Raw genomic sequence first — 11,076 nt, forward strand, 5'->3', positions numbered from 1 at the left:
TATTATCTCAGTTACAACATTTTTGACGGAATTTGAACCAATTTATACGTCGGATATGGTACACGTCCTGGCCTTTTTGCGTAGTCCTGATAAAGATGTCTCTCGGCGAGAGGCTCTCGATAACAATTTTATATGGTAGTAATGGTAATAATTATAACAATTTTTAATGGAATCCATTTTTAATAATAAAGGCGAGAATATGTAATATATGTACTTATAAATATTTATTTAACAAATCATACAAAAATAACTTATAACTTAGACGAAAAAAGACAAAACATTCGTTTTGGTTAGTTGACAATGGAAAAGAAAAATGCCTGGGATGACAATACAGACTTCAAAATGATGTCAGTTTGTTCTTATTCGCCCGTGCGTCTGGCTCGCGCGAATACATGTACGAGCGAAATCCTGGCGCGACTGATAACTACTTAAATGACATAATTTAGGTACATATCATTTAGATGTCAGTGTACGTTAAAATTTGCCTCTTTAGGGAAATACCTAATGATTTTTTTTATCAAACGATTTTCAAAAGATGTCAACGGTTACAAAAATAATGCCATGAAATACTAAATATTCTGTAGGTATGAAGCCGCCTCTAATTTGCAATATGGCTTTATTTGTATTGTTTTATAGCGGTAAATATTGCGTTTCATGAAGTACTTCTCTGCGTAAGTTTTTCTCTCTCTGATTAACCATATTTATTTTCCCAGGCTATCTGTTAATAGGTATATTAGTATATAGAAGGTAAGAATACAAAAATATAGACGCAACTGTGCACTTATATACATGTAACTATAACATAGACTTGCTAGGTTATAAAAATACATCTATAGTCACAGAAGTTTAAATAAATAAGAAGAGCCAGTTGGTGAGCTTTTATGCCATAAAAAGTTTCGACTGACTCTCTAGGCTACACAAAGAGAAGATAACGGCTAGTAAGAAAATATAATTATTCAAGTTAAACACTATGTGAACGATGCTCCGATGGCTGAATATTTATATGCGCCAGCGCTTTTGACGAGTTCGTTTGTGGATGTAGCAGAACCGTTAGCTGTAAAAGAAAACAAGGCATGTAAGTTAAATAGTAAGAGATCTTAGATCCCGTTTTCTAAGGGGACCTTGCATTTTGGAGACAAAGCAAACCGCTTGGAACAGGTGTTCCTGGAGGTGATCTGAGCTGATTTAGCCCGGTTGCCACGAGGTTCCCCCCAGCAGGTGGGCAGGGGGGGGGGGGAAGTGCCTCCGGCGCGCCCCACTCTATGCTTTATATCATACATCTAGCAAATATATCAAGTTTGGTGTCTTTTTCGTATAATTCGAGGATGAAGAATTCATTTCTGTGACTAAATTTTCACTCACCCATACAAAAAATTCGAAAAATACAAAATTAAAAAAAAATACACTTTTTTTTTTCGAAAATCCTCTATAGAATTAAAACTATGAGAGTTTGCTCTAAAAAAAATACCCGTGAATAGCCCAGTTATCCTACTATATAGAATAGTAAACTTGTCAAACATTTTTCTTTTATAACTTTGTTAAAAAATGTTTTGTCCGATAAGGGACGATATCCCTTCGCGCCTACATTTTATAAATTTGCCGCCTTTTTCTACTGAAAAGATTTGCTTGACTAACTATATATATATATAAGAACTATATATACAAATATAAATTAAATATATAAATAAAAATGTTGCGAAAACTTTCGCCAGTAGTTATTATAAATGTGATAAAATTAACATAGTTAGATGTTTGACAAAAAATGCGGTTTAAAATTAGATATCTATTGTTCGAAATTGCCACTACATGCACATAGGTCCGTACATTTTAGTTTTTGTTTTTTTAACGCAGTTGCACCTCCTTGCTCATTTGTTTTGCAGCGGCAACGAATAATCTCCAAACAAGCAGCAGTCGCCGCAGGTCGGCTTGTCCATATGGGCTCCCAATAACCATTTTGTTTGGACCAGCCCCAGTCAGCAGGGCATGGTAGCTGTTGCTGAGAGGATATAATCTGTCCCCAAACCTCCTCCCCAAAGTCCTCCTTGGTAAACTGCACGGAGATTATGTTTACGTAGAGCATCTTCTGTTGGAGGCAGATTCTCTAACTGGAGATGTCTTATTGTATAAAGTACTCATCGGCACTCATTTACACTCGTACCTCATACTTGTACCTGATCTTAAATCAGTAACAAAATGCATAGTGTTAAAATACTGTCTAGGGATCAATTCACACCTCGTAATTCAAATCTGTCCAGACTTAAAAATGTAAGACTCTTACTTGTGATACAAGATCATAACAAATTTTTCCAATATTGGCAACGCCTGCTCAATATTGCCTTGTTTGTCGTATTTAAATCCCTCCGTTACAGCAGGATATGCCCTCCAAGCTTGAAATACGCTTTTTTTCACCTTTCCACACAAAAAAAAACAGTGTCGCAACCTGAAAAGGCGTGGAAGAATGCCAAGACTACTGTCCTTTCTGGTCGTGTGAAATAAATTATATATCTATGCGTTACAAATAAAATCATATATTTAAAGAAAGTTTGCAGCACGTGACCAATTGCCCAGATGACCTGTCTCGTACTGCGGTGACATATTTATTTTATTTACAATTAATGGAGGAACTACAAAAGTTACCTAATGAAGATGCAATAGCATGGCACGAGAGGAACTGGTCATTCTTTCCTGTGCCAATATGTACCCATAACTCCTGGAGCTCCGGCAATTGTGATATACATGCAACTGCGAGAACAACAACATCAGTATCCACTGTGCGTAGCATAATTTTTGTGTGACCTGGGGCTACAGCATCTGCCACATAATGGACCATCATGCGCGTGTCTGCTTCCTGTACGAGGGCAACTGGTCACGTGCTGCAAACTTCCTTTAAATATATGATTTTATTTGTAACGCATAGATGTATAATTTATTTTACAGGACCAGAAAGGACAGAAGTCTTGCCATTCTTCCACGCCTTTTCAGGTTGCGACACTGTTTCTTTTTTGTGTGGAGGACAAAACGCGTATTTCAAGCTTGGAGCGCATATCCTGCTGTAACGAAGGGATTTAAATTTGGCAAAAAAGGCTATGAGCAGACGTTGCCAATATTGGAAAAAAATGTTATTGTCTTGTATGGCAGTATTAAGTCTGAACAGATTTGAATTACGAGGTGTCAACCCTAGACTTATTTTAACACTATGCATTTTGTTACTGATTTCAGATCAGGTACAAGTACGAGTGTAAATGAGTGCCGAAGAAATCTCCAGTTAGAGAATCTGCCTCCAACGGAAGATGCGCTACGTAAACATTATTCTCCGTGCAGTTTACCAAGGAGGCTATGTTTGGGGACATGTTATAGCCGCTCAGCAACAATATAATATATATCTTATTTCAACCCGCGTTTTTTGTCAAACATCTATGTTAATTTTATCACATCCATACTAATCCATACTAATATTTTAAACTTTGTTACGACTTATTTCAATTTATAAATGAAAGCGACGGGCAATATGTACATATTTTAATTTTTAATCATTTTACTAAATTAAATAAAATTACATTTAAATCCACCTTCAATTCAATTTTTCAATTTAACCTCCATTTAAATAAATTTATTGTAATCCATTATATTCTTAATTATAATCTGCATCTTGATCTGATTTAATTTTTATTTAAAATTTTAAAATATTAAAATTAAATAATAATATTAATATTAAATGCGAAAGTGTGTCTTTCTGTCTGTCTGTTACCTCTTTAGGCTTAAACCGCTGGACCGATTTAGTTGAAATTTGATATAAAGATAGTTTGAGTCCCGGGAAAGGACACAAGGTAGTTTTTATATCAGAAATTATCCTTTAAGGGGGTGAAAAGGGAGGTGGAAGTTTGTATGGGAAATCGATAAAAAGCATATAAGCTACCCAAATTACTAACTCCACGCAGACGAAGTCGCGAGCAAAATCTAGTTAATAGTAAAGTTTTCCCAACGTCTTTATTTATATATTTGTATATATATCACGTCCAGAAGTAATTTATTAATGTAATCTACGAACAGAAGAATAACAACTTATCAGAAATCATCTAAACATACTTAAAAATCCTAAAAGCTGCATACCGCTCTTACAACGCGGGTACGCCGCGCGACACAAAACATTTTTTTTAATAGAGTTATAAAAGAAAAATGTTTGACAAGTTTACTATTTTATATAGAAGGATAACTGGGCTATTCACAGGTTTTTTTTTTCTAGAGCAAATCGCCATAGTTTTAATTTTGTAGAGGATTTTCGAAAAAAAAAGTGCAAAGAAAATTTTTGAATTTTGAATTTCTCGTATTTTTTGTATGGGTGAGTGAAAACTTAGTCACAGAAATGAATTCTTCATCCTCGAATTATACGAAAAAGACACCAAACTTGATATATTTGCTAGATGTATGCAGATATAAAGCTTAGAGTGAGGCGCGCCGGAGGCACTTTCCCCCCCCCCCCCCCCACCTGCCCACCTGCTGGGGGGGACCTCGTGGCAACCGGGCTAAATCAGCTCAGATCACCCCCAGAAACAACTGTTCCAAACGGTTTGCTTTGTCTCAAAAATGCAAGGTGGTGGACCTAAGATCTCATACTAAAAGTTGATCAATCGTCAAAAAGGCAAACACTTTTCATTACAATTTTACTCTTAGTTAGCATTCTTAAACTAGGTACGTAATCAAAATCAACAAATATTGGTTTTCGCCTATTTAGTATATAGTCATATCCCGTTATGAGTGGAGCAATTAATTAACACATTCACTGCCAGATAACCCACTAGGCGGGTTGATGCTATAGGTAGCCATACATTACAATAGGCTACGGCAGGTAGAGGATCGGAAAACTTTTTAGAAAAAGAGCCAAACAGCAAAAATCACCAATAATGCCAGCCACATGTTTTCAGTGGTCTACGCAAGTGTAAATTTTTTGTGTGGCTTAAAGAGCCGCCCTCTCAAAGAGCCGCCCCCTCAAAGAACCGTATGCGGCTCGCGAGCCGCGGTTTGCCGACCCCTGAGCTACGGCAAAGAGCTTATCACTTATCACCTAGCGGGCACACGCCATCGCACACAATCATGACTGGAAATCATATAAACTGAGAAGTCTATGAAAAATTATGTGATTTCGGCTTACATTAAAATCGATTGTGCTTTGGTACCCAACTTCGGCTAAATAAAACATTCAAATATTCAATGTTACTTAAAACATACACATATAAAATTTGAAATCACAATAAATAGTGCTGCACATAAAGACTATAAGCATTCATTGCCTAACTTCGCTTATTTATACATTATTCAGGTTCTGTACCTCAAGAGAAAAAAAGGAACCCTTATAGGATCACTTTGTTGTCCGTCCATCCGTCCGTCTGTCTGTCTGTCAAGACCCTTTATCTCGGGAACGCGTGAAGGCATCCAGTTGAAATTAAAACCTTATATCAGATCTACATAAAATTAAATTACTTAATTATTATTATTAATATATATATATATGTGTGTGTATATATACATATATGTATATATATGAATTACGTACAAAAACATCTGACAAAACATTTGAGCGTCAACTGAGAGCCCTTTTATTGTAAAATCCACTTTATTCAGTGAATGAGTTTATGACCTCGACATTCGACATTGTAAATTAATTTTTTAAACTGACTTGTTTTTCATAAATTGTTTTGTATTATAATTTGTACCTAGATTTTATTTAGAATACGAACATACTCGTAATTAGTTACTCCCGAATTTTTGTTTTGACATAAGTGGACAAAATTATGATTACTTACTCAGACATTTTTAAATTGTAATTTTGAATTTATCAAATAATGTAAATTGTATGTAGGTGATAATATAAATTCGTGTAGTAATCTAGGATAATTTATATTGTAATTTTATATTATGAGAAAAAATATCTAAATCTATATTTATAACAGTCCCTTGAAGCTGTGAAAATATCAAATTTCTAAGTTAACGTAAAAAAAGATACGGCCGTTTATGTCGCAAAAATCGTATATTTCGATACTCTCAAGGCAATAAAAATTTATAGGGTACTTCCCGTTGAACTAGAATTATGAAAGGCAAGTAATGTCGTCTTTCACTACAAATACAGGGCAAAATCTTGAAAACTATAAATTAATTTGTAAGCAATAAAAAATAAATAAGAACTCTAAGAACAAATTAAATTACTTTAAGTATTATGAAAATATTTCAATTTGTGTTTTTTTACAAGTAGTCACACTACTATTTAAACTATAAACGAAATAAATATAATATACAAAGGATAAAATGACCAAGGCCTCCAGTGCCCGGGGCTGGAATCGAAACGGAGGACGCTGGTTCGATTCCAGCCCCGGGCACTGGAGGCCTTGGTCATTTTTTTCCTTTGTATATGATATTTATTTCGTTAATAAATAAGAAATAAATTTATTTTTGTACGGAACCGGAACCCTCGGTAGGCGAGACCGACTCGTACTTGTGTCCGGTTTTTAATTATTAAATTGTTAGCCATTAGGTAAATTGGTGGCTAATAATTACTGGACATTTTAGGCTAGGATTCCAGCACCGAAAGCGAAACATTCGAATCCATAACTCCTACCAACCATCATTATAAGTTAACTGAAACCACAGCCAATTTCTGAAATCGTGCCTGATGCATGTTTACACTACTGTTAAAACAAAATTCCGGATTCGCTTCGATGTTTTTCTCGTTATTAAAGCAGCTATAGGAGCTTTGGTACTCACTTCTATTTACAATTTCCTCAGTGAAACAAGATTTTAGGTAATAGTAGGTAACTACCTAGAGCGAGGGGTTTGATGAAGTGGTTAGGTGTCAATGTTGTTGGTCACTAATGTATCATTTAAATAGTGATTGTCTAGACGCTATACATAATATCCTATTCTAACCTGTATATACTGTAGTAGGTACTGTGTGTTTAGGTAAACTATAATTTTTTAAAAGCTAAAATAAATAATTTATATTTTTTAGAATCAGAAAATGTATAGATTACGTCAGGCAAGATGGGCAAAGAACTTGTTTAACTATTTCTCGATGTTTTATAAATCGCTAGTTGACAGTTTGAGGCGAACTACTAGTTTAATTATATATTTAGTATATCAATTTAATTCGCGTTGTTTCTCTTTCATTTCTCACATTAATCTACCCCTTGTGTGACATGAAACGTTACAATACTATTGGTGGAATAAGGTAGTGTATGAAATAGTTATTTGTTATACAAGGGTGCAAAGTTGTATTTTACCCGCGAGTGTGGAATTGAAACACGAGCAAGCGAAAGGATTCTATAGTTGAACCACGAGCGAAGCGAGTGGTTCTAAAATAGAATCCTGAGCGTAGCAAGTGTTTCAACACACGAGAAGTAAAATACATTTGCACCCGTGTGTAACACAAAACTTTTTACCTCACTATAGCGAGGAAAGTGCAACATCCACAGGCGTTAGATCATCTTCATCACTGAAATCACTCATTTTTTACGATATTATAACAAAAAACTCTGGAAATTCTGTATTTTACGTGAGAAGTTTTTAAGTAAAAATTTTGTTGACAATGTTGACATTTCTGACGTATGAAATGTCAATGATGCATTTTGAAATTGCATCGACTCAACTTATATTTAACATCATTATTAAAAAACAAACGTTTCTTATGAAACATTAAGGTTTATGACATAAAATCATTAAATAAAGCTAAATTTGGTATTTTTTATTAGATTCTCAAACCATTTGTTTAATGATAATTAATATCAAACGAATCATTATTATGAGCGTTTTACGTTTTGTTATCTGTCAAGCTACTTAAACACGCTCCATCCAAGGTCAAATTACTTTCCCCACTAGTGGATAAAATGCGTTTTTCCCCGCTTGTTTTAAAGGATAAAAGACAACTTTCCGAGCTAGTGAGGGGAAAATAAATATTTTATCGTCTCGAGCAGGATCGAAATTCGAATGTGCAACCGGCCTTCACCTAGGAACAATTGCTCTAGCCAACTGAGTTCATTGAGTTAAATATCAAACCAATTACTTGGATAAATCTATATTTTGTTGGCAATTTTATACTTACAATCATTCTGGAAGATTACGCCAACCAACCATAGAATGAGTAGTATAACGAGCACAATACTCAGGATGGAAACAATTAAGCTGATGATCTTGCAGAGCAGGTTACACACACAACTGAAAAACAAACAGTTAATTTTTTAAATAAACTAACACTATATAAGTACTTATTTATGTCTTATAAATAAAAATACGTGAATATATTTTTTTTTAAATTAATACTATCAAAATTATAAAAAAAAACGTAAAACCATACTAAATTATAATTATAATAGTACATGTAGGTACATTGTGATACGAAGTGCGCTACGTTGGTCATCATTACACACGAGGCGATATTGCGCGCGCGCGCGAGCTGTAAGCAAGCGCGCAATAAGAAAGCCGATGTGTGTAATGACCACTGCACACGCGTTTCATACGACGTTTGAACACACTTGCTAAGAAAAAAAGGAAACTTTTATATTAATCACATTTTAATAGGGATGATGACACATGTTGAATCCTTACATTTTATCCAAAAAAGTTGTATGGCAACTATATGCATAAACGCAATATTTCCCCAAAAAATCGCAATTTTACTTATTTTCACACAATCAAGATGGGCTCTCAGTGACATTGACGTCACGTTCACTTATCGTTTTGTTAGGAGCGTTTCGCGAGTGAAGTACGACTGTCGGACTTTGGCTATCGTTTCTGACTTTTGTATTGATTTAATGCTGTGGGTCCCGTATAGACATTTGATACCAAAAACAAACCTGATCGATTAATACTATTAATAAAAATTTGTCATCTAGCCTATTTTTAAAACAGTAAAGGCTTGGCCAAACCGCCAAACACACAGCGTGCCGCAGCGCCGCGTCCGCGCCGCGTGGACGCAAGGGGCCGGCGGGACGCAGCCTGTTTGACGTCGCCAACCTGTTAGCATGGGCGGCGGTCGCGCCGCGCGACCGCGGCGCTGCGTCGTGTCTTGTGTTTGGCCAAGCCTTAAAAGTCTGTCATACTGCCGGCCGCCCCTCGCCCCGGCCGCGGGCGGGCCGACCGGGCTGCGGCAGGCGGTCGGGGGGCGCCGGCGCCCGCCAGTCCGCGTGGTAAAATCTACTCGACCAATTAAAGAAGGCTCCGTTTCCATGTATATTATTAACAATCAGTTACCTTCTTAACTCAGTCGGATAATATAATGAAAAAGCACGAGTGTTATAATATACTAAAAAAGCACGCGTGTTTAGTATCTAGGATTATGAGCCAAAAATCGGTGGAATAAAAACGTCGTTTTGAGCAAGTGTGTTAAAAAATTACATAAACGATTGTAACATGTTAAATTGCTTACTATTGTTGTGCACTATGATGGTCAAGAACTCTAACGACTTGAATATGTAAAATATCGAAAAACTCAGGTCCCGATCCCGTGGGACTATTTTTATTATTAAAATTACACACTTTTATTTAGCTTCACCTCGTATACCTACTTCTAGTTAGTTGAATACTCAATATAAGGCATGTCTTAATTATTTACACTCCCAGTCCCTTGTCATACAAAACATAATGTTAGTCATAGGAAATGATAATGTTTTGTTATCTAATGGCATCGTATCTTATCGGAACCAAAATATTTGTTCCACCTTTAGTTGTAGACAGTCCCAAATAAATTCGCATAACCACCTAAGCATAGATGTGAAATAATGGAGATCGTTCGTGGAAATACTAGATCAAATATACGTGGGTATTTAGGTAGATATGTTTTATAGAAAACGGTGTTTTGTTATCTCGATATTTAATAATATTATTCGAGTTTTCAAATGGCACTAATCAGCCAACCTACGTATTTAATTTTTTATCTAAATACCATTGTAATAAATAACTATGTTATTGCTAGAGTAATTTGGCTATGGCTGCGATCTTTAAGTAGGTAAGTAACTTACTCGTAGAGACTTTTAAGGTAAGTGGATGGTGAACTTTGTCACTGAAGTTTACCATGTTAGTTATACCATGCCTAACAACATACTAAAAGTTGCTGGCGGTTTCCGGGTCTGAACTATGTTCCCACTAGGGAGGGTACCTACTATTATGCGGCTATTCTCAATCCGTATTAAACGCGTACTTAAGTAGACGTCACAGTGCATGTCTATTGACCAGTACTTACATGCCATCTTTAAACTTAAGTCATTTACAGCAAGTGTCACCTAATGGGCATTAGCATGTTGAGCACTAGGACGTTTACCTTACTTTAAATATATTATACCTATAGTTTTATTAGATGTAGGTAACCAAATACTGTAATTATGAACATAACCATGTGTGATGTTAGTTGCACATTTCTACTAACTATACTGATACTATTGATGTTAAATGAAACGGAAAATTATTAATACGAAATCGTGCTCTTACCACATCTTGATGTATTTTAAATAAGTTTATATTTGAAACGCAAACACTGTAGTCCCCACAAACTGTTTATCAATACTGAGTGGACGTAGGTATTGATCGTGCTTATGCTTAAAAATGCTGGCTCAATTCTGATCAGTTGTTATCTTTCTTATCTCCGATAGTATTAGAGGGAAACTAGTGATACGAAAATGCTACGAATCTTACTAGGTACCGCATATTGAATCTAGTTAGTTGAACAAATTGTCGACTTGTATAAGTAGACAAAAACCCAACTGTGGCGAGTCGAAAGGTCGAACAATATTACGATGGTTTTCAGCAGCGGCTGTCGTGGCGGAAATCTTCAGGCACGGTACCTATAGCAGATCATTCAGACCAGCGGCCGTAGCACGGGTAGCGCGGTCGCATGTTATCACCTGTCACGTTCTAACAAGTATGTTGCCAAATAAATGATTTATCTATCTATCTATCATCTATCTATGTAAGTGCGAGTGACAGGCATAGTAACCTTTTCAAAGTAATCGACATACCTAAAAAGAAATTAAATGTCTATTTTGAATGATTTGAATAAGTATTGTGATGAAAGTTTTGTGTATTTTTTTTACTTTT

General features: G+C 35.6%; 1 long non-coding RNA gene across 1 annotated transcript; it reads right to left on the reverse strand.

Moving 5' to 3' along the window:
- Positions 1 to 208: 208 nt before the first annotated feature.
- Positions 209 to 10,565, reverse strand: LOC134755447 (uncharacterized). Its single transcript, XR_010129045.1, has 3 exons — positions 10,471 to 10,565; positions 8,090 to 8,202; positions 209 to 1,054 (listed from the first exon to the last, which is right to left on the reverse strand). It is a non-coding gene; the product is annotated as an uncharacterized LOC134755447 (long non-coding RNA).
- Positions 10,566 to 11,076: the final 511 nt, after the last annotated feature.

This window comes from Cydia strobilella, chromosome 2 (genome assembly GCF_947568885.1).
Source record: "Cydia strobilella chromosome 2, ilCydStro3.1, whole genome shotgun sequence".
NCBI classification, from domain to species: Eukaryota; Metazoa; Arthropoda; class Insecta; order Lepidoptera; family Tortricidae; genus Cydia; species Cydia strobilella.